The 20,451-nt window shown below is 46.8% G+C and overlaps 1 protein-coding gene and 1 long non-coding RNA gene across 6 annotated transcripts in view; both read right to left on the bottom strand.

The window, feature by feature from the left end:
- Positions 1-20,451, bottom strand: part of tenm4 (teneurin transmembrane protein 4) — a 783,671-nt gene that overhangs the window by 435,741 nt on the left and 327,479 nt on the right. The gene's annotated exons all lie outside the window — the stretch shown is intronic.
- The window catches only part of LOC127908904 (uncharacterized), a 9,756-nt gene continuing 7,805 nt past the window's right edge, over positions 18,501-20,451 (bottom strand). For both annotated transcript variants that reach the window (XR_008068984.1, XR_008068985.1), the window contains one exon: positions 18,501-18,913. This is a non-coding gene — a long non-coding RNA (uncharacterized LOC127908904). The remainder of the gene's footprint in view (positions 18,914-20,451) is intronic.

The raw sequence follows: 20,451 nt of genomic DNA, 5'->3' as shown, positions 1-20,451 counted from the left end.
AACAGGTGGGCTTTATTTTATTTTGCCTCCTTATTTAACCAGGCAAGTCGGTGCCTCCTTAAAACAAGGTGGGCTTATTTTTAATGACAGCCTGGGGACAGTGGGCTGAATTAACTGCCTGTTCTGGTGCCTCCTTCAAAACACAGGTGGGCTGAATTATGTAATGCCTAGCTCTGGTGCCTCCTTCAAAACACAGGTGGGCTGAATGTCTTGCTAAAGCTCCGGTGCCTCCTTCAAAACACAGGTGGGCTGAATGTGCAACGCTCTAACCACTAGGCTACCCTGCCGCCCCATCAAAAACATGGGCTGAATGTAGAACATTTAGCTCTGGATTGTGTAGTAATGCTTTTAAGGTGGGCTATGTCTTAGACCCCTTCAAAAAAGAGAGCCCATGTAGTTAAGGCACTAGTAATCATTCAAAAAAGGTGGGCTGAATGAGAATGATGTTTGAAAACAAACAGTGCAGGGAAAATATTCAGACCCCTTGAGAGTGTGGGCTTACCAGTGGAGGAGGGACACTCATTCACCACCTGGATCCACCCCATCAAGCTCTGATTTCTGAAATGTTTATTTTATTTTACCTTTATTTAACCAGGCATCTCAAGAACAAATTCTTATTTTCAATGACAGCCTAGGGAGGTTTGGTGAAGCTGTTAGGGCAGAGGGTCCCTGTGAGGGGTTTTTGTATATCATTTACATTGACATCTGAGTCATCCCATGAACATGCTCGGAGAACATTTAGGGATTGTGTAGGTTTTAAGTAGTAGATCCCCCCCCCCCAAAAAAAGAGCCCAGCAATCATTAAAGAGTAATGATGTTTGACTGGAATATGTAAATGGAATAAAGGTATGGAACACCTCAACAGCAAACCACTTGTAAAAGGAGGCTGTTGAGAGGGATTTTGTATATCATTTACATTGACATCTGAGTCATTGTGTCACTGGAGGAGGCTGTTGAGAGGAGGACGGCTCATAGTAATGTCTGGACTGGAGTAAATGGAATGGTATGGAACACCTGGAAACCACAGGAGGCTGTTGAGAGGAGGACGGCTCATAGTAATGTCTGGACTGGAGTCAATGGAATGGTATGGAACACCTGGAAACCACAGGAGGCTGTTGAGAGGAGGACGGCTCATAGTAATGTCTGGACTGGAGTAAATGGAATGGTATGGAACACCTGGAAACCACAGGAGGCTGTTGAGAGGAGGACGGCTCATAGTAATGTCTGGACTGGAGTCAATGGAATGGTATGGAACACCTGGAAACCACAGGAGGCTGTTGAGAGGAGGACGGCTCATAGTATTGTCTGGACTGGAGTCAATGGAATGGTATGGAACACCTGGAAACCACAGGAGGCTGTTGAGAGGAGGACGGCTCATAGTAATGTCTGGACTGGAGTCAATGGAATGGTATGGAACACCTGGAAACCACAGGAGGCTGTTGAGAGGAGGACGGCTCATAGTAATGTCTGGACTGGAGTCAATGGAATGGTATGGAACACCTGGAAACCACAGGAGGCTGTTGAGAGGAGGACGGCTCATAGTAATGTCTGGACTGGAGTCAATGGAATGGTATGGAACACCTGGAAACCACAGGAGGCTGTTGAGAGGAGGACGGCTCATAGTAATGTCTGGACTGGAGTCAATGGAATGGTATGGAACACCTGGAAACCACAGGAGGCTGTTGAGAGGAGGACGGCTCATAGTAATGTCTGAAAACCTGATGTTCGATGTATTTGTTACCATTCCACCGATTCCACTCCAGTCATTAGAACGAGCCCAGTTAAGGTGCCACCAACAGCCTGTGATGGGCACGAGCACATCAACCAAACACCGACACTCAGACAGGAAGTTGTGAAATGGGCTTCCAAACGATCCATCATTGGAAAAAAAAAAAGAATAAATATCCTCTGACAATGACATTTTAACTGCCAGGTAATCAATATCGCAATATTTGGAAAGAGGTAATGTATGATAAAGTTATAAAACAAATACCTATAAATGCTGTATCTCACAGACACGCCTGCCCATTACAGACGTAATGGAACTGATATCTGTGTGGTAATAAAATAGCATTTAACGAGTGCAGAAAAAGGGGAGTCCATTGAAGACTGACCTAAGACATCTCAATCAGCTCTCGGGCTCTCTGATCTGTGGGAAGACACAACCACCCATTAGTCACAGGATGTATCCCCAAACGGCAAACCCTCTATTCCCTTTATAGTGCACTACTTTTCATCAGATCCCTACAGGTTAAAAGAAGTGCACTATAAAGGGAACATGGTGTTATTTGGTATGCAGACAGAGACATAGTGCTGAAAGGACGTAGGACAACAATTACACATAGTTCTGGATGCAGAACTAAAAGCACATTAATATTGGTAGCAGAGACTGGCCTTCCCAACAGCCTGTGATTGGCCTTCCCAACAGCCTGTGATTGGCCTTCCCAACAGCATGTGATTGGCCTTCCCAACAGCCTGTGATTGGCCTTCCCAACAGCCTGTGATTGACCTTCCCAACAGCCTTTGATTGGCCTTCCCAACAGCCTGTGATTGGCCTTCCCAACAGCCTGTGATTGGCCTTCCCAACAGCCTGTGATTGGCCTTCCCAACAGCCTGTGGTTGGCCTTCCCAACAGCCTGTGATTGGCCTTCCCAACAGCATGTGATTGGCCTTCCCAACAGCCTGTGATTGGCCTTCCCAACAGCCTGTGATTGGCCTTCCCAACAGCCTGTGATTGGCCTTCCCAACAGCCTGTGATTGTCCTTCTCAACAGCCTGTGATTGGCCTTCCCAACAGCCTGTGATTGGCCTTCCCAACAGCCTGTGATTGGCCTTCCCAACAGCCTGTGATTGGCCTTCCCAACAGCCTGTGATTGGCCTTCCCAACAGCCTGTGATTGACCTTCCCAACAGCCTGTGATTGGCCTTCCCAACAGCCTGTGATTGGCCTTCCCAACAGCCTGTGATTGACCTTCCCAACAGCCTGTGATTGGGCATGAACTCAAAAAAAAAAAAGCATTTAGCATGTTTAAATAAAATAATAATAAGATGAAAATAACTCAGTATTTGGCTGAGAGGATCTAATTGTCACAATACCAGAATCTGTGTAACCAATCACAGGACACCAACTAGACAGGAGCATAGAGGAGAGTAGCCGACAGGTAAGAGAGTCACCTTCAATCATTCAAACGCTGAAAGAAATAGCTGAAGGAGACTATTATCCTATGAGTACAGAATCAAAAACAACACAGGGGTGGTATCTAGGCCCTGATCAACACTAGTTATATTAACACAGAGGTGGTATCTAAACCCTGATCAATACTAGTTATATTAACAACACAGGGGTGGTATCTAAACCCTGATCAATACTAGTTATATTAACAACACAGGGGTGGTATCTAGGCCCTGATCAATACTAGTTATATTAACAACACAGAGGTGGTATCTAGGCCCTGATCAATACTAGTTATATTAACAACACAGGGGTGGTATCTAGGCCCTGATCAACACTAGTTATATTAACAACACAGGGGTGGTATCGAGGCCCTGATCAACACTAGTTATATTAACAACACAGAGGTGGTATCTAGGCCCTGATCAATACTAGTTATATTAACAACACAGGGGTGGTATCTAGGCCCTGATCAATACTAGTTATATTAACAACACAGAGGTGGTATCTAGGCCCTGATCAATACTAGTTATATTAACAACACAGGGGTGGTATCTAGGCCCTGATCAATACTAGTTATATTAACAACACAGAGGTGGTATCTAGGCCCTGATCAATACTAGTTATATTAACAACACAGAGGTGGTATCTAGGCCCTGATCAATACTAGTTATATTAACAACACAGAGGTGGTATCTAAACCCTGATCAATATTATTATTATTATTACTAGTTATATTAACAACACAGGGGTGGTATCTAGGCCCTGATCAACACTAGTTATATTAACAACACAGGGGTGGTATCTAGGCCCTGATCAATACTAGTTATATTAACAACACAGGGGTGGTATCTAAACCCTGATCAATACTAGTTATATTAACAACACAGAGGTGGTATCTAGGCCCTGATCAATACTAGTTATATTAACAACACAGGGGTGGTATCTAAACCCTGATCAACACTAGTTATATTAACAACACAGGGGTGGTATCTAAACCCTGATCAATACTAGTTATATTAACAACACAGAGGTGGTATCTAGGCCCTGATCAATACTAGTTATATTAACAACACAGAGGTGGTATCTAGGCCCTGATCAATACTAGTTATATTAACAACACAGGGGTGGTATCTAGGCCCTGATCAATACTAGTTATATTAACAACACAGAGGTGGTATCTAGGCCCTGATCAACACTAGTTATATTAACAACACAGAGGTGGTATCTAGGCCCTGATCAATACTAGTTATATTAACAACACAGGGGTGGTATCTAGGCCCTGATCAACACTAGTTATATTAACAACACAGGGGTGGTATCTAGGCCCTGATCAATACTAGTTATATTAACAACACAGGGGTGGTATCTAGGCCCTGATCAATACTAGTTATATTAACAACACAGGGGTGGTATCTAGGCCCTGATCAACACTAGTTATATTAACAACACAGGGGTGGTATCTATGCCCTGATCAACACTAGTTATATTAACAACACAGAGGTGGTATCTAGACCCTGATCAATACTAGTTATATTAACAACACAGGGGTGGTATCTAGGCCCTGATCAATACTAGTTATATTAACAACACAGAGGTGGTATCTAGGCCCTGATCAATACTAGTTATATTAACAACACAGAGGTGGTATCTAGGCCCTGATCAACACTAGTTATATTAACAACACAGGGGGTGGTATCTAGGCCCTGATCAACACTAGTTATATTAACAACACAGAGGTGGTATCTAGGCCCTGATCAATACTAGTTATATTAACAACACAGAGGTGGTGTCTAGGCCCTGATCAATACTAGTTATATTAACAACACAGGGGTGGTATCTAGGCCCTGATCAATACTAGTTATATTAACAACACAGAGGTGGTATCTAGGCCCTGATCAATACTAGTTATATTAACAACACAGGGGTGGTATCTAGGCCCTGATCAATACTAGTTATATTAACAACACAGGGTGGTATCTAGGCCCTGATCAATACTAGTTATATTAACAACACAGGGGTGGTATCTAGGCCCTGATCAATACTAGTTATATTAACAACACAGGGGTGGTATCTAGGCCCTGATCAACACTAGTTATATTAACAACACAGGGGTGGTATCTAGGCCCTGATCAACACTAGTTATATTCACAACACAGGGGTGGTATCTAGGCCCTGATCAACACTAGTTATATTAACAACACAGGGGTGGTATCTAGGCCCTGATCAACACTAGTTATATTAACAACACAGGGGTGGTATCTAGGCCCTGATCAATACTAGTTATATTAACAACACAGAGGTGGTATCTAGGCCCTGATCAATACTAGTTATATTAACAACACAGGGGTGGTATCTAGGCCCTGATCAATACTAGTTATATTAACAACACAGGGGTGGTATCTAGGCCCTGATCAATACTAGTTATATTAACAACACAGGGGTGGTATCTAGGCCCTGATCAATACTAGTTATATTAACAACACAGGGGTGGTATCTAGGCCCTGATCAATACTAGTTATATTAACAACACAGGGGTGGTATCTAGGCCCTGATCAACACTAGTTATATTAACAACACAGGGGTGGTATCTAGGCCCTGATCAATACTAGTTATATTAACAACACAGAGGTGGTATCTCGACCCTGATCAATACTAGTTATATTAACAACACAGAGGTGGTATCTCGGCCCTGATCAATACTAGTTATATTAACAACACAGAGGTGGTATCTAGACCCTGATCAATACTAGTTATATTAACAACACAGGGGTGGTATCTAGGCCCTGATCAATACTAGTTATATTAACAACACAGAGGTGGTATCTAGGCCCTGATCAATACTAGTTATATTAACAACACAGAGGTGGTATCTAGGCCCTGATCAACACTAGTTATATTAACAACACAGGGGTGGTATCTAGGCCCTGATCAACACTAGTTATATTAACAACACAGAGGTGGTATCTAGGCCCTGATCAATACTAGTTATATTAACAACACAGGGGTGGTATCTAGGCCCTGATCAATACTAGTTATATTAACAACACAGAGGTGGTATCTAGGCCCTGATCAATACTAGTTATATTAACAACACAGAGGTGGTATCTAGGCCCTGATCAACACTAGTTATATTAACAACACAGGGGTGGTATCTAGGCCCTGATCAACACTAGTTATATTAACAACACAGAGGTGGTATCTAGGCCCTGATCAATACTAGTTATATTAACAACACAGAGGTGGTATCTAGGCCCTGATCAATACTAGTTATATTAACAACACAGAGGTGGTATCTAGGCCCTGATCAATACTAGTTATATTAACAACACAGAGGTGGTATCTAGGCCCTGATCAATACTAGTTATATTAACAACACAGGGGTGGTATCTAGGCCCTGATCAATACTAGTTATATTAACAACACAGAGGTGGTATCTAGGCCCTGATCAACACTAGTTATATTAACAACACAGAGGTGGTATCTAGGCCCTGATCAATACTAGTTATATTAACAACACAGGGGGTGGTATCTAGGCCCTGATCAACACTAGTTATATTAACAACACAGGGTGGTATCTAGGCCCTGATCAATACTAGTTATATTAACAACACAGGGGTGGTATCTAGGCCCTGATCAATACTAGTTATATTAACAACACAGGGGTGGTATCTAGGCCCTGATCAACACTAGTTATATTAACAACACAGGGGTGGTATCTATGCCCTGATCAACACTAGTTATATTAACAACACAGAGGTGGTATCTAGACCCTGATCAATACTAGTTATATTAACAACACAGGGGTGGTATCTAGGCCCTGATCAATACTAGTTATATTAACAACACAGAGGTGGTATCTAGGCCCTGATCAATACTAGTTATATTAACAACACAGAGGTGGTATCTAGGCCCTGATCAACACTAGTTATATTAACAACACAGGGGTGGTATCTAGGCCCTGATCAACACTAGTTATATTAACAACACAGAGGTGGTATCTAGGCCCTGATCAATACTAGTTATATTAACAACACAGAGGTGGTGTCTAGGCCCTGATCAATACTAGTTATATTAACAACACAGGGGTGGTATCTAGGCCCTGATCAATACTAGTTATATTAACAACACAGAGGTGGTATCTAGGCCCTGATCAATACTAGTTATATTAACAACACAGGGGTGGTATCTAGGCCCTGATCAATACTAGTTATATTAACAACACAGAGGTGGTATCTAGGCCCTGATCAATACTAGGTATATTAACAACACAGAGGTGGTATCTAGGCCCTGATCAACACTAGTTATATTAACAACACAGGGGTGGTATCTAGGCCCTGATCAACACTAGTTATATTAACAACACAGAGGTGGTATCTAGGCCCTGATCAATACTAGTTATATTAACAACACAGAGGTGGTATCTAGGCCCTGATCAATACTAGTTATATTAACAACACAGAGGTGGTATCTAGGCCCTGATCAATACTAGTTATATTAACAACACAGGGTTGGTATCTAGGCCCTGATCAATACTAGTTATATTAACAACACAGGGTGGTATCTAGGCCCTGATCAATACTAGTTATATTAACAACACAGGGGTGGTATCTAGGCCCTGATCAATACTAGTTATATTAACAACACAGGGGTGGTATCTAGGCCCTGATCAATACTAGTTATATTAACAACACAGGGGTGGTATCTAGGCCCTGATCAATACTAGTTATATTAACAACACAGGGGTGGTATCTAGGCCCTGATCAACACTAGTTATATTAACAACACAGGGGTGGTATCTAGGCCCTGATCAACTAGTTATATTCACAACACAGGGGTGGTATCTAGGCCCTGATCAACACTAGTTATATTAACAACACAGGGGTGGTATCTAGGCCCTGATCAACACTAGTTATATTAACAACACAGGGGTGGTATCTAGGCCCTGATCAATACTAGTTATATTAACAACACAGAGGTGGTATCTAGGCCCTGATCAATACTAGTTATATTAACAACACAGGGGTGGTATCTAGGCCCTGATCAATACTAGTTATATTAACAACACAGGGGTGGTATCTAGGCCCTGATCAATACTAGTTATATTAACAACACAGGGTGGTATCTAGGCCCTGATCAATACTAGTTATATTAACAACACAGGGGTGGTATCTAGGCCCTGATCAATACTAGTTATATTAACAACACAGGGGTGGTATCTAGGCCCTGATCAACACTAGTTATATTAACAACACAGAGGTGGTATCTAGGCCCTGATCAATACGTTATATTTACAACACAGGGGTGGTATCTAGGCCCTGATCAATACTAGTTATATTAACAACACAGAGGTGGTATCTCGACCCTGATCAATACTAGTTATATTAACAACACAGAGGTGGTATCTCGGCCCTGATCAATACTAGTTATATTAACAACACAGAGGTGGTATCTAGACCCTGATCAATACTAGTTATATTAACAACACAGGGTGGTATCTAGGCCCTGATCAATACTAGTTATATTAACAACACAGAGGTGGTATCTAGGCCCTGATCAATACTAGTTATATTAACAACACAGAGGTGGTATCTAGGCCCTGATCAACACTAGTTATATTAACAACACAGGGGTGGTATCTAGGCCCTGATCAACACTAGTTATATTAACAACACAGAGGTGGTATCTAGGCCCTGATCAATACTAGTTATATTAACAACACAGGGGTGGTATCTAGGCCCTGATCAATACTAGTTATATTAACAACACAGAGGTGGTATCTAGGCCCTGATCAATACTAGTTATATTAACAACACAGAGGTGGTATCTAGGCCCTGATCAACACTAGTTATATTAACAACACAGGGGTGGTATCTAGGCCCTGATCAACACTAGTTATATTAACAACACAGAGGTGGTATCTAGGCCCTGATCAATACTAGTTATATTAACAACACAGAGGTGGTATCTAGGCCCTGATCAATACTAGTTATATTAACAACACAGAGGTGGTATCTAGGCCCTGATCAATACTAGTTATATTAACAACACAGGGTTGGTATCTAGGCCCTGATCAATACTAGTTATATTAACAACACAGGGGTGGTATCTAGGCCCTGATCAATACTAGTTATATTAACAACACAGGGGTGGTATCTAGGCCCTGATCAATACTAGTTATATTAACAACACAGGGGTGGTATCTAGGCCCTGATCAATACTAGTTATATTAACAACACAGGGGTGGTATCTAGGCCCTGATCAATACTAGTTATATTAACAACACAGGGGTGGTATCTAGGCCCTGATCAACACTAGTTATATTAACAACACAGGGGTGGTATCTAGGCCCTGATCAACACTAGTTATATTCACAACACAGGGGTGGTATCTAGGCCCTGATCAACACTAGTTATATTAACAACACAGGGGTGGTATCTAGGCCCTGATCAACACTAGTTATATTAACAACACAGGGGTGGTATCTAGGCCCTCATCAATAATAGTTATATTAACAACACAGAGGTGGTATCTAGGCCCTGATCAATACTAGTTATATTAACAACACAGGGGTGGTATCTAGGCCCTGATCAATACTAGTTATATTAACAACACAGGGGTGGTATCTAGGCCCTGATCAATACTAGTTATATTAACAACACAGGGGTGGTATCTAGGCCCTGATCAATACTAGTTATATTAACAACACAGGGGTGGTATCTAGGCCCTGATCAACACTAGTTATATTAACAACACAGAGGTGGTATCTAGGCCCTGATCAATACGCGTTATATTTACAACACAGGGGTGGTATCTAGGCCCTGATCAATACTAGTTATATTAACAACACAGAGGTGGTATCTCGGCCCTGATCAATACTAGTTATATTAACAACACAGAGGTGGTATCTCGGCCCTGATCAATACTAGTTATATTAACAACACAGAGGTGGTATCTAGACCCTGATCAATACTAGTTATATTAACAACACAGGGGTGGTATCTAGGCCCTGATCAATACTAGTTATATTAACAACACAGAGGTGGTATCTAGGCCCTGATCAATACTAGTTATATTAACAACACAGAGGTGGTATCTAGGCCCTGATCAACACTAGTTATATTAACAACACAGGGGTGGTATCTAGGCCCTGATCAACACTAGTTATATTAACAACACAGAGGTGGTATCTAGGCCCTGATCAATACTAGTTATATTAACAACACAGAGGTGGTATCTAGGCCCTGATCAATACTAGTTATATTAACAACACAGAGGTGGTATCTCGGCCCTGATCAATACTAGTTATATTAACAACACAGAGGTGGTATCTAGGCCCTGATCAATACTAGTTATATTAACAACACAGGGGTGGTATCTAGGCCCTGATCAATACTAGTTATATTAACAACACAGAGGTGGTATCTAGGCCCTGATCAATACTAGTTATATTAACAACACAGAGGTGGTATCTAGGCCCTGATCAACACTAGTTATATTAACAACACAGGGGTGGTATCTAGGCCCTGATCAACACTAGTTATATTAACAACACAGAGGTGGTATCTAGGCCCTGATCAATACTAGTTATATTAACAACACAGAGGTGGTATCTAGGCCCTGATCAATACTAGTTATATTAACAACACAGAGGTGGTATCTAGGCCCTGATCAATACTAGTTATATTAACAACACAGGGTTGGTATCTAGGCCCTGATCAATACTAGTTATATTAACAACACAGGGGTGGTATCTAGGCCCTGATCAATACTAGTTATATTAACAACACAGGGGTGGTATCTAGGCCCTGATCAATACTAGTTATATTAACAACACAGGGGTGGTATCTAGGCCCTGATCAATACTAGTTATATTAACAACACAGGGGTGGTATCTAGGCCCTGATCAATACTAGTTATATTAACAACACAGGGTGGTATCTAGGCCCTGATCAACACTAGTTGTATTAACAACACAGGGGTGGTATCTAGGCCCTGATCAACACTAGTTATATTCACAACACAGGGGTGGTATCTAGGCCCTGATCAACACTAGTTATATTAACAACACAGGGGTGGTATCTAGGCCCTGATCAACACTAGTTATATTAACAACACAGGGGTGGTATCTAGGCCCTGATCAATACTAGTTATATTAACAACACAGAGGTGGTATCTAGGCCCTGATCAATACTAGTTATATTAACAACACAGGGGTGGTATCTAGGCCCTGATCAATACTAGTTATATTAACAACACAGGGGTGGTATCTAGGCCCTGATCAATACTAGTTATATTAACAACACAGGGGTGGTATCTAGGCCCTGATCAATACTAGTTATATTAACAACACAGGGGTGGTATCTAGGCCCTGATCAACACTAGTTATATTAACAACACAGAGGTGGTATCTAGGCCCTGATCAATACGCGTTATATTAACAACACAGGGGTGGTATCTAGGCCCTGATCAATACTAGTTATATTAACAACACAGAGGTGGTATCTCGGCCCTGATCAATACTAGTTATATTAACAACACAGAGGTGGTATCTAGGCCCTGATCAATACTAGTTATATTAACAACACAGGGTTGGTATCTAGGCCCTGATCAATACTAGTTATATTAACAACACAGAGGTGGTATCTCGGCCCTGATCAATACTAGTTATATTAACAACACAGGGGTGGTATCTAGGCCCTGATCAATACTAGTTATATTAACAACACAGGGGTGGTATCTAGGCCCTGATCAATACTAGTTATATTAACAACACAGGGGTGGTATCTAGGCCCTGATCAATACTAGTTATATTAACAACACAGAGGTGGTATCTAGGCCCTGATCAATACTAGTTATATTAACAACACAGGGGTGGTATCTAGGCCCTGATCAATACTAGTTATATTAACAACACAGGGGTGGTATCTAAACCCTGATCAATACTAGTTATATAAACAACACAGGGGTGGTATCTAGGCCCTGATCAACACTAGTTATATTAACAACACAGAGGTGGTATCTAGGCCCTGATCAATACTAGTTATATTAACAACACAGGGGTGGTATCTAGGCCCTGATCAATACTAGTTATATTAACAACACAGGGGTGGTATCTAGGCCCTGATCAATACTAGTTATATTAACAACACAGAGGTGGTATCTAGGCCCTGATCAATACTAGTTATATTAACAACACAGAGGTGGTATCTAGGCCCTGATCAATACTAGTTATATTAACAACACAGAGGTGGTATCTAAACCCTGATCAATACTAGTTATATAAACAACACAGGGGTGGTATCTAGGCCCTGATCAATACTAGTTATATTAACAACACAGGGGTGGTATCTAGGCCCTGATCAATACTAGTTATATTAACAACACAGGGGTGGTATCTAGGCCCTGATCAATACTAGTTATATTAACAACACAGAGGTGGTATCTAAACCCTGATCAATACTAGTTATATAAACAACACAGGGTTGGTATCTAGGCCCTGATCAATACTAGTTATATAAACAACACAGGGGTGGTATCTAGGCCCTGATCAACACTAGTTATATTAACAACACAGAGGTGGTATCTAGGCCCTGATCAATACTAGTTATATTAACAACACAGGGGTGGTATCTAGGCCCTGATCAATACTAGTTATATTAACAACACAGAGGTGGTATCTAGGCCCTGATCAATACTAGTACACACTCGACCCTAGCAGGCAGTACTAGTACACACTAGACCCTAACAGGCAGTACTAGTACACACTAGACCCTAGCAGGCAGTACTAGTACACACCAGACTTTAGCAGGAAGCATTAGTACATACTAGACCATAGCAAGTAGTACTAGTACACACTAGACCCAAGACTACACACTAGACCCTAGAAGGCCGTACTACTACATACTAGACGCTAGCAGGCAGTACTACTACATGCTAGACCCTAGACTACACACTAGACCCTAGAAGGCAGTACTACTACATACTAGACGCTAGTAGGCAGTACTACTACATACTAGACCCTAGCAGGCAGTACTACTACATACTAGACCCTAGACTACACACTAGACCCTCCAGTATTCAGCTGTGGTCAAACAGAGGTGGCTCTCCTCAGCAGCACCCTGGAGGGAAAATGAAAAGTATTTGAGAAAGGAGAGTGAAGATGGCCTCTCTCTCTCCTCAGGGTGATTACAACAACATCCACCACCATCTCTCGCTTTCTCCCTCCCTCATACACAACCATCACTCTGTCCCTCTCTCCCTCCCCTCATCCACCACCATCACCCTGTCCCTCTCTGTCTCCCCCTCATCCACCACCATCACTCTGTCCCTCTCTGTCTCCCCCTCATCCACCACCATCACCCTGTCCCTCTCTGTCTTCCCCTCATCCACCACCATCACCCTGTCCCTCTCTGTCTTCCCCTCATCCACCACCATCACTCTGTCCCTCTCCGTCTCCCCCTCATCCACCACCATCACCCTGTCCCTCTCCGTCTCCCCCTCATCCACCACCATCACCCTGTCCCTCTCTGTCTTCCCCTCATCCACCACCATCACTCTGTCCCTCTCTGTCTTCCCCTCATCCACCACCATCACTCTGTCCCTCTCCGTCTCCCCCTCATCCACCACCATCACCCTGTCCCTCTCTGTCTTCCCCTCATCCACTACCATCACTCTGTCCCTCTCTGTCTTCCCCTCATCCACTACCATCACTCTGTCCCTCTCTGTCTTCCCCTCATCCACCACCATCACTCTGTCCCTCTCCGTCTCCCCCTCATCCACCACCATCACTCTGTCCCTCTCTGTCTTCCCCTCATCCACCACCATCACTCTGTCCCTCTCTGTCTTCCCCTCATCCACTACCATCACTCTGTCCCTCTCTGTCTTCCCCTCATCCACTACCATCACTCTGTCCCTCTCTGTCTTCCCCTCATCCACCACCATCACTCTGTCCCTCTCCGTCTCCCCCTCATCCACCACCATCACTCTGTCCCTCTCCGTCTCCCCCTCATCCACCACCATCACTCTGTCCCTCTCTGTCTTCCCCTCATCCACTACCATCACTCTGTCCCTCTCTGTCTTCCCCTCATCCACTACCATCACTCTGTACCTCTCTGTCTTCCCTCATCCACCACCATCACTCTGTCACTCTCTGTCTCCCTCATCCACCACCATCACTCTGTCCCTCTCCGTCTCCCCTCATCCACCACCATCACTCTGTCCTCTCTGTCTCTCCCTCATCCACCACCATCACTCTGTCCCTCTCTGTCTTCCCCTCATCCACTACCATCACTCTGTCCCTCTCTGTCTTCCCCTCATCCACTACCATCACTCTGTCCCTCTCTGTCTTCCCCTCATCCACCACCATCACTCTGTCCCTCTCCGTCTCCCCCTCATCCACCACCATCACTCTGTCCCTCTCCGTCTCCCCCTCATCCACCACCATCACTCTGTCCCTCTCTGTCTTCCCCTCATCCACTACCATCACTCTGTCCCTCTCTGTCTTCCCCTCATCCACTACCATCACTCTGTCCCTCTCCGTCTTCCCCTCATCCACCACCATCACTCTGTCCCTCTCTGTCTCCCCCTCATCCACCACCATCACTCTGTCCCTCTCCGTCTCCCCCTCATCCACCACCATCACTCTGTCCCTCTCTGTCTTCCCCTCATCCACCACCATCACTCTGTCCCTCTCCGTCTTCCCCTCATCCTTGACTACATTCTCCGTCTCCGAGGAAACGGTCCTCACTGAGAGACACCATCTGTTAGCCTGCTACAGGTCTGCTCTGCTTGGTGGCACACACGCACACACACACACACACACACACACACATTCGGTGGCAGGCAACACGGTGGCACACAGAGAAGAAAGAACAGATTGATGCCTGAAGATTGTAATCAAGAGAGCAGAGCACTGAACAGACAGAGATTCATACTATGCTGGTGATGAATCAAGAGAGCAGAGCACTGAACAGACAGAAATTTATTGTAGATGAATCAACTACACCCCTCAGCTAGAGTCACTACACCCCTCAGCTAAAGTCACTACACCCCTCAGCTAAAGTCACTACACCCCTCAGCTAAAGTCACTACACCCCTCAGCTAGAGACCACTACACCCCTCAGCTAGAGAACACTACACTCCTCAGCTAGAGACCACTACACCCCTCAGCTAGAGAACACTACACTCCTCAGCTAGAGACCACTACACCCCTCAGCTAGAGACCACTACACCCCTCAGCTAGAGACCACTACACCCCTCAGCTAGAGACCACTACACCCCTCAGCTAGAGACCACCACACCCCTCAGCTAGAGACCACTACACCCCTCAGCTAGAGACCACCACACCCCTCAGCTAGAGACCACTACACCCCTCAGCTAGAGACCACCACACCCCTCAGCTAGAGACCACTACACCCCTCAGCTAGAGACCACCACACCCCTCAGCTAGAGACCACTACACCCCTCAGCTAGAGACCACCACACCCCTCAGCTAGAGACCACTACACTCCTCAGCTAGAGACCACCACACTCCTCAGCTAGAGACCACCACACCCCTCAGCTAGAGACCACTACACCCCTCAGCTAGAGACCACTACACCCCTCAGCTAGAGAACACTACACTCCTCAGCTAGAGACCACCACACCCCTCAGCTAGAGACCACTACACCCCTCAGCTAGAGACCACTACACCCCTCAGCTAGAGACCACCACACCCCTCAGCTAGAGACCACCACACCCCTCAGCTAGAGACCACTACACCCCTCAGCTAGAGTCACTACACCCCTCAGCTAGAGTCACCACACCCCTCAGCTAGAGACCACCACACCCCTCAGCTAGAGACCACTACACCCCTCAGCTAGAGACCACCACACCCCTCAGCTAGAGACCACTACACCCCTCAGCTAGAGACCACCACACCCCTCAGCTAGAGACCACTACACCCCTCAGCTAGAGACCACCACACCCCTCAGCTAGAGACCACTACACTCCTCAGCTAGAGACCACCACACCCCTCAGCTAGAGACCACCACACCCCTCAGCTAGAGACCACTACACCCCTCAGCTAGAGACCACTACACCCCTCAGCTAGAGAACACTACACCCCTCAGCTAGAGACCACCACACCCCTCAGCTAGAGACCACTACACCCCTCAGCTAGAGACCACTACACCCCTCAGCTAGAGACCACCACACCCCTCAGCTAGAGACCACCACACCCCTCAGCTAGAGACCACTACACCCCTCAGCGAGAGTCACTACACCCCTCAGCTAGAGTCACCACACCCCTCAGCTAGAGACCACCACACCCCTCAGCTAGAGACCACTACACCCCTCAGCTAGAGACCACCACACCCCTCAGCTAGAGACCACTACACCCCTCAGCTAGAGACCACCACACCCCTCAGCTAGAGACCACTACACCCCTCAGCTAGAGACCACCACACCCCTCAGCTAGAGACCACTACACCCCTCAGCTAGAGACCACCACACCCCTCAGCTAGAGACCACTACACCCTCAGCTAGAGACCACCACACTCCTCAGCTAGAGACCACCACACCCCTCAGCTAGAGACCACTACACCCCTCAGCTAGAGACCACTACACCCCTCAGCTAGAGAACACTACACCCCTCAGCTAGAGACCACCACACCCCTCAGCTAGAGACCACTACACCCCTCAGCTAGAGACCACTACACCCTCAGCTAGAGACCACCACACCCTCAGCTAGAGACCACCACACCCCTCAGCTAGAGACCACTACACCCCTCAGCTAGAGTCACTACACCCTCAGCTAGAGTCACCACACCCCTCAGCTAGAGACCACCACACCCTCAGCTAGAGACCACTACACCCCTCAGCTAGAGACCACCACACCCCTCAGCTAGAGACCACTACACCCCTCAGCTAGAGTCACCACACCCCTCAGCTAGAGACCACTACACCCCTCAGCTAGAGACCACTACACCCCTCAGCTAGAGACCACCACACCCCTCAGCTAGAGACCACTACACCCCTCAGCTAGAGACCACCACACCCCTCAGCTAGAGACCACCACACCCCTCAGCTAGAGACCACTACACCCCTCAGCTAGAGTCACTACACCCCTCAGCTAGAGTCACCACACCCCTCAGCTAGAGTCACTACACCCCTCAGCTAGAGTCACTACACCCCTCAGCTAGAGACCACTACACCCCTCAGATAGAGAACACTACACCCCTCAGCTAGAGACCACCACACCCCTCAGCTAGAGACCACCACACCCCTCAGCTAGAGACCACTACACTCCTCAGCTAGAGAACACTACACCCTCAGATAGAGACCACTACACCCCTCAGGTAGAGACCACCACACCCCTCAGCTAGAGACCACTACACCCCTCAGGTAGAGACCACCACACCCCTCAGCTAGAGACCACTACACCCCTCAGATAGAGACCACTACACCCCTCAGCTAGAGACCACTACACCCCTCAGCTAGAGACCACTACACCCCTCAGCTAGACACCACTACACTCCTCAGCTAGAGTCACTACACCCCTCAGCTAGAGACCACTACACCCCTCAGGTAGAGACCACTACACTCCTCAGCTAGACACCACTACACTCCTCAGCTAGAGTCACTACACCCCTCAGCTAGAGACCACTACACCCTCAGCTAGAGTCACTACACTCCTCAGCTGAAGAGACCACCACACCCCTCAGCTAGAGACCACTACACCCCTCAGCTAGAGACCACTACACCCCTCAGTTAGAGACCACCACACCCTCAGCTAGAGACCACCACACCCCTCAGCTAGAGACCACTACACCCCTCAGCTAGAGACCACCACACCCCTGGGCTAGAGACCACCACACCCTCAGCTAGAGACCACTACACCCCTCAGCTAGAGACCACCACACCCCTCAGCTAGAGACCACTACACCCTCAAGAGACCACTACACCCCTCAGTTAGAGACCACCACACCCCTCAGCTAGAGACCACCACACCCCTCAGCTAGAGACCACTACACCCCTCAGCTAGAGACCACTACACTCCTCAGATAGAGACCACTACACTCCTCAGATAGAGACTACCACACTAATGGACCCGTCTCCCTGATTCCTTACCCTCCAGTTTTAGATCCTAACCTTGTTTTGTCTGATCTTACTGGGCATCCCAAATGGCACCCTATTCACTATGTAGTGCACTTTTGACTGGAGTCCTATGGATCATGAAGGGAATAGGGTGCAATTTCATTTGGGACACAGTTTTACTTTCCCGGTGCTTTGGGATCGATTTTTCTACTGACAAAGCCCCCCACGCCACACACACACCAACACACACTCTCTCTCTCTCTCTCTGGGGCTTGTGTCTTTGTTCTGGGATGAGAAGACAAGGGTTTAAATCCCCTGACAGTGTTAACAACATCCTACAAGGCCCTGACCTCACAGTGTTAACAACATCCTACAAGGCCCTGACCTCACAGTGTTAACAACCTCCTACAAGGACCTGACCTCACAGTGTTAACAACATCCTACAAGGACCTGACCTCACAGTGTTAACAACATCCTACAAGGCCCTGACCTCACAGTGTTAACAACATCCTACAAGGACCTGACCTCACAGTGTTAACAACATCCTACAAGGCCCTGACCTCACAGTGTTAACAACATCCTACAAGGCCCTGACCTCACAGTGTTAACAACATCCTACAAGGCCCTGACCTCACAGTGTTAACAACATCCTACAAGGCCCTGACCTCACAGTGTTAACAACATCCTACAAGGCAGAAGGTGTGACAGCTACTTATTGCTGGCTGGCTGGCTGGTTGTACAGGCCTATGGCTGGCCGGCTGGCTGGCTGGCTAGTTGTACAGGCCTATGGCTGGCTGGCTAGTTGTACAGGCCTATGGCTGGCTGGCTGGTTGTACAGGCCTATGGCTGGCTGGCTAGTTGTACAGGCCTATGGCTGGCTGGCTGGTTGTATAGGCCTATGGCTGGCTGGCTAGTTGTACAGGCCTATGGCTGGCTGGCTGGTTGTACAGGCCTATGGCTGGCTGGCTGGTTGTACAGGCCTATGGCTGGCTGGCTAGTTGTACAGGCCTATGGCTGGCTGGCTAGTTGTACAGGCCTATGGCTGGCTGGCTATGGCTGGTTGTACAGGCCTATGGCTGGCTGGCTGGTTGTACAGGCCTATGGCTGGCTGGCTGGTTGTACAGGCCTATGGCTGGCTGGCTGGTTGTACAGGCCTATGGCTGGCTGGCTGGTTGTACAGGCCTATGGCTGGCTGGCTGGTTGTACAGGCCTATGGCTGGCTGGCTGGTTGTACAGGCCTATGGCTGGCTGGCTGGTTGTACAGGCCTATGGCTGGCTGGCTGGTTGTACAGGCCTATGGCTGGCTGGCTAGTTGTACAGGCCTATGGCTGGCTGGCTGGTTGTACAGGCCTATGGCTGGCTGGCTGGTTGTACAGGCCTATGGCTGGCTGGCTGGTTGTACAGGCCTATGGCTGGCTGGCTGGTTGTACAGGCCTATGGCTGGCTGGCTAGTTGTACAGGCCTATGGCTGGCTGGCTGGTTGTACAGGCCTATGGCTGGCTGGCTAGTTGTACAGGCCTATGGCTGGCTGGCTGGTTGTACAGGCCTATGGCTGGCTGGCTGGTTGTACAGGCCTATGGCTGGCTGGCTGGTTGTACAGGCCTATGGCTGGCTGGCTGGTTGTACAGGCCTATGGCTGGCTGGCTAGTTGTACAGGCCTATGGCTGGCTGGCTGGTTGTACAGGCCTATGGCTGGCTGGCTAGTTGTACAGGCCTATGGCTGGCTGGCTGGTTGTACAGGCCTATGGCTGGCTGGCTGGTTGTACAGGCCTATGGCTGGCTGGCTGGTTGTACAGGCCTATGGCTGGCTGGCTGGTTGTACAGGCCTATGGCTGGCTGGCTGGTTGTACAGGCCTATGGCTGGCTGGCTGGTTGTACAGGCCTATGGCTGGCTGGCTGGTTGTACAGGCCTATGGCTGGCTGGCTGGTTGTACAGGCCTATGGCTGGCTGGCTGGTTGTAGGCCTATGGCTGGCCTACAGGCCTGGCTGGCTGGCTGGTTGTACAGGCCTATGGCTGGCTGGTTGTACAGGCCTATGGCTGGCTGGCTGGTTGTACAGGCCTATGGCTGGCTGGCTGGTTGTACAGGCCTATGGCTGGCTGGCTGGTTGTACAGGCCTATGGCTGGCTGGCTGGTTGTACAGGCCTATGGCTGGCTGGCTGGTTGTACAGGCCTATGGCTGGCTGGCTGGTTGTACAGGCCT

Source organism: Oncorhynchus keta, chromosome 18 (genome assembly GCF_023373465.1).
Source record: "Oncorhynchus keta strain PuntledgeMale-10-30-2019 chromosome 18, Oket_V2, whole genome shotgun sequence".
In the NCBI taxonomy this organism is placed as follows: Eukaryota; Metazoa; Chordata; class Actinopteri; order Salmoniformes; family Salmonidae; genus Oncorhynchus; species Oncorhynchus keta.
Note: the sequence above shows the minus strand (reverse complement) of the source record. Positions and strands in the feature narration are given on the sequence as shown.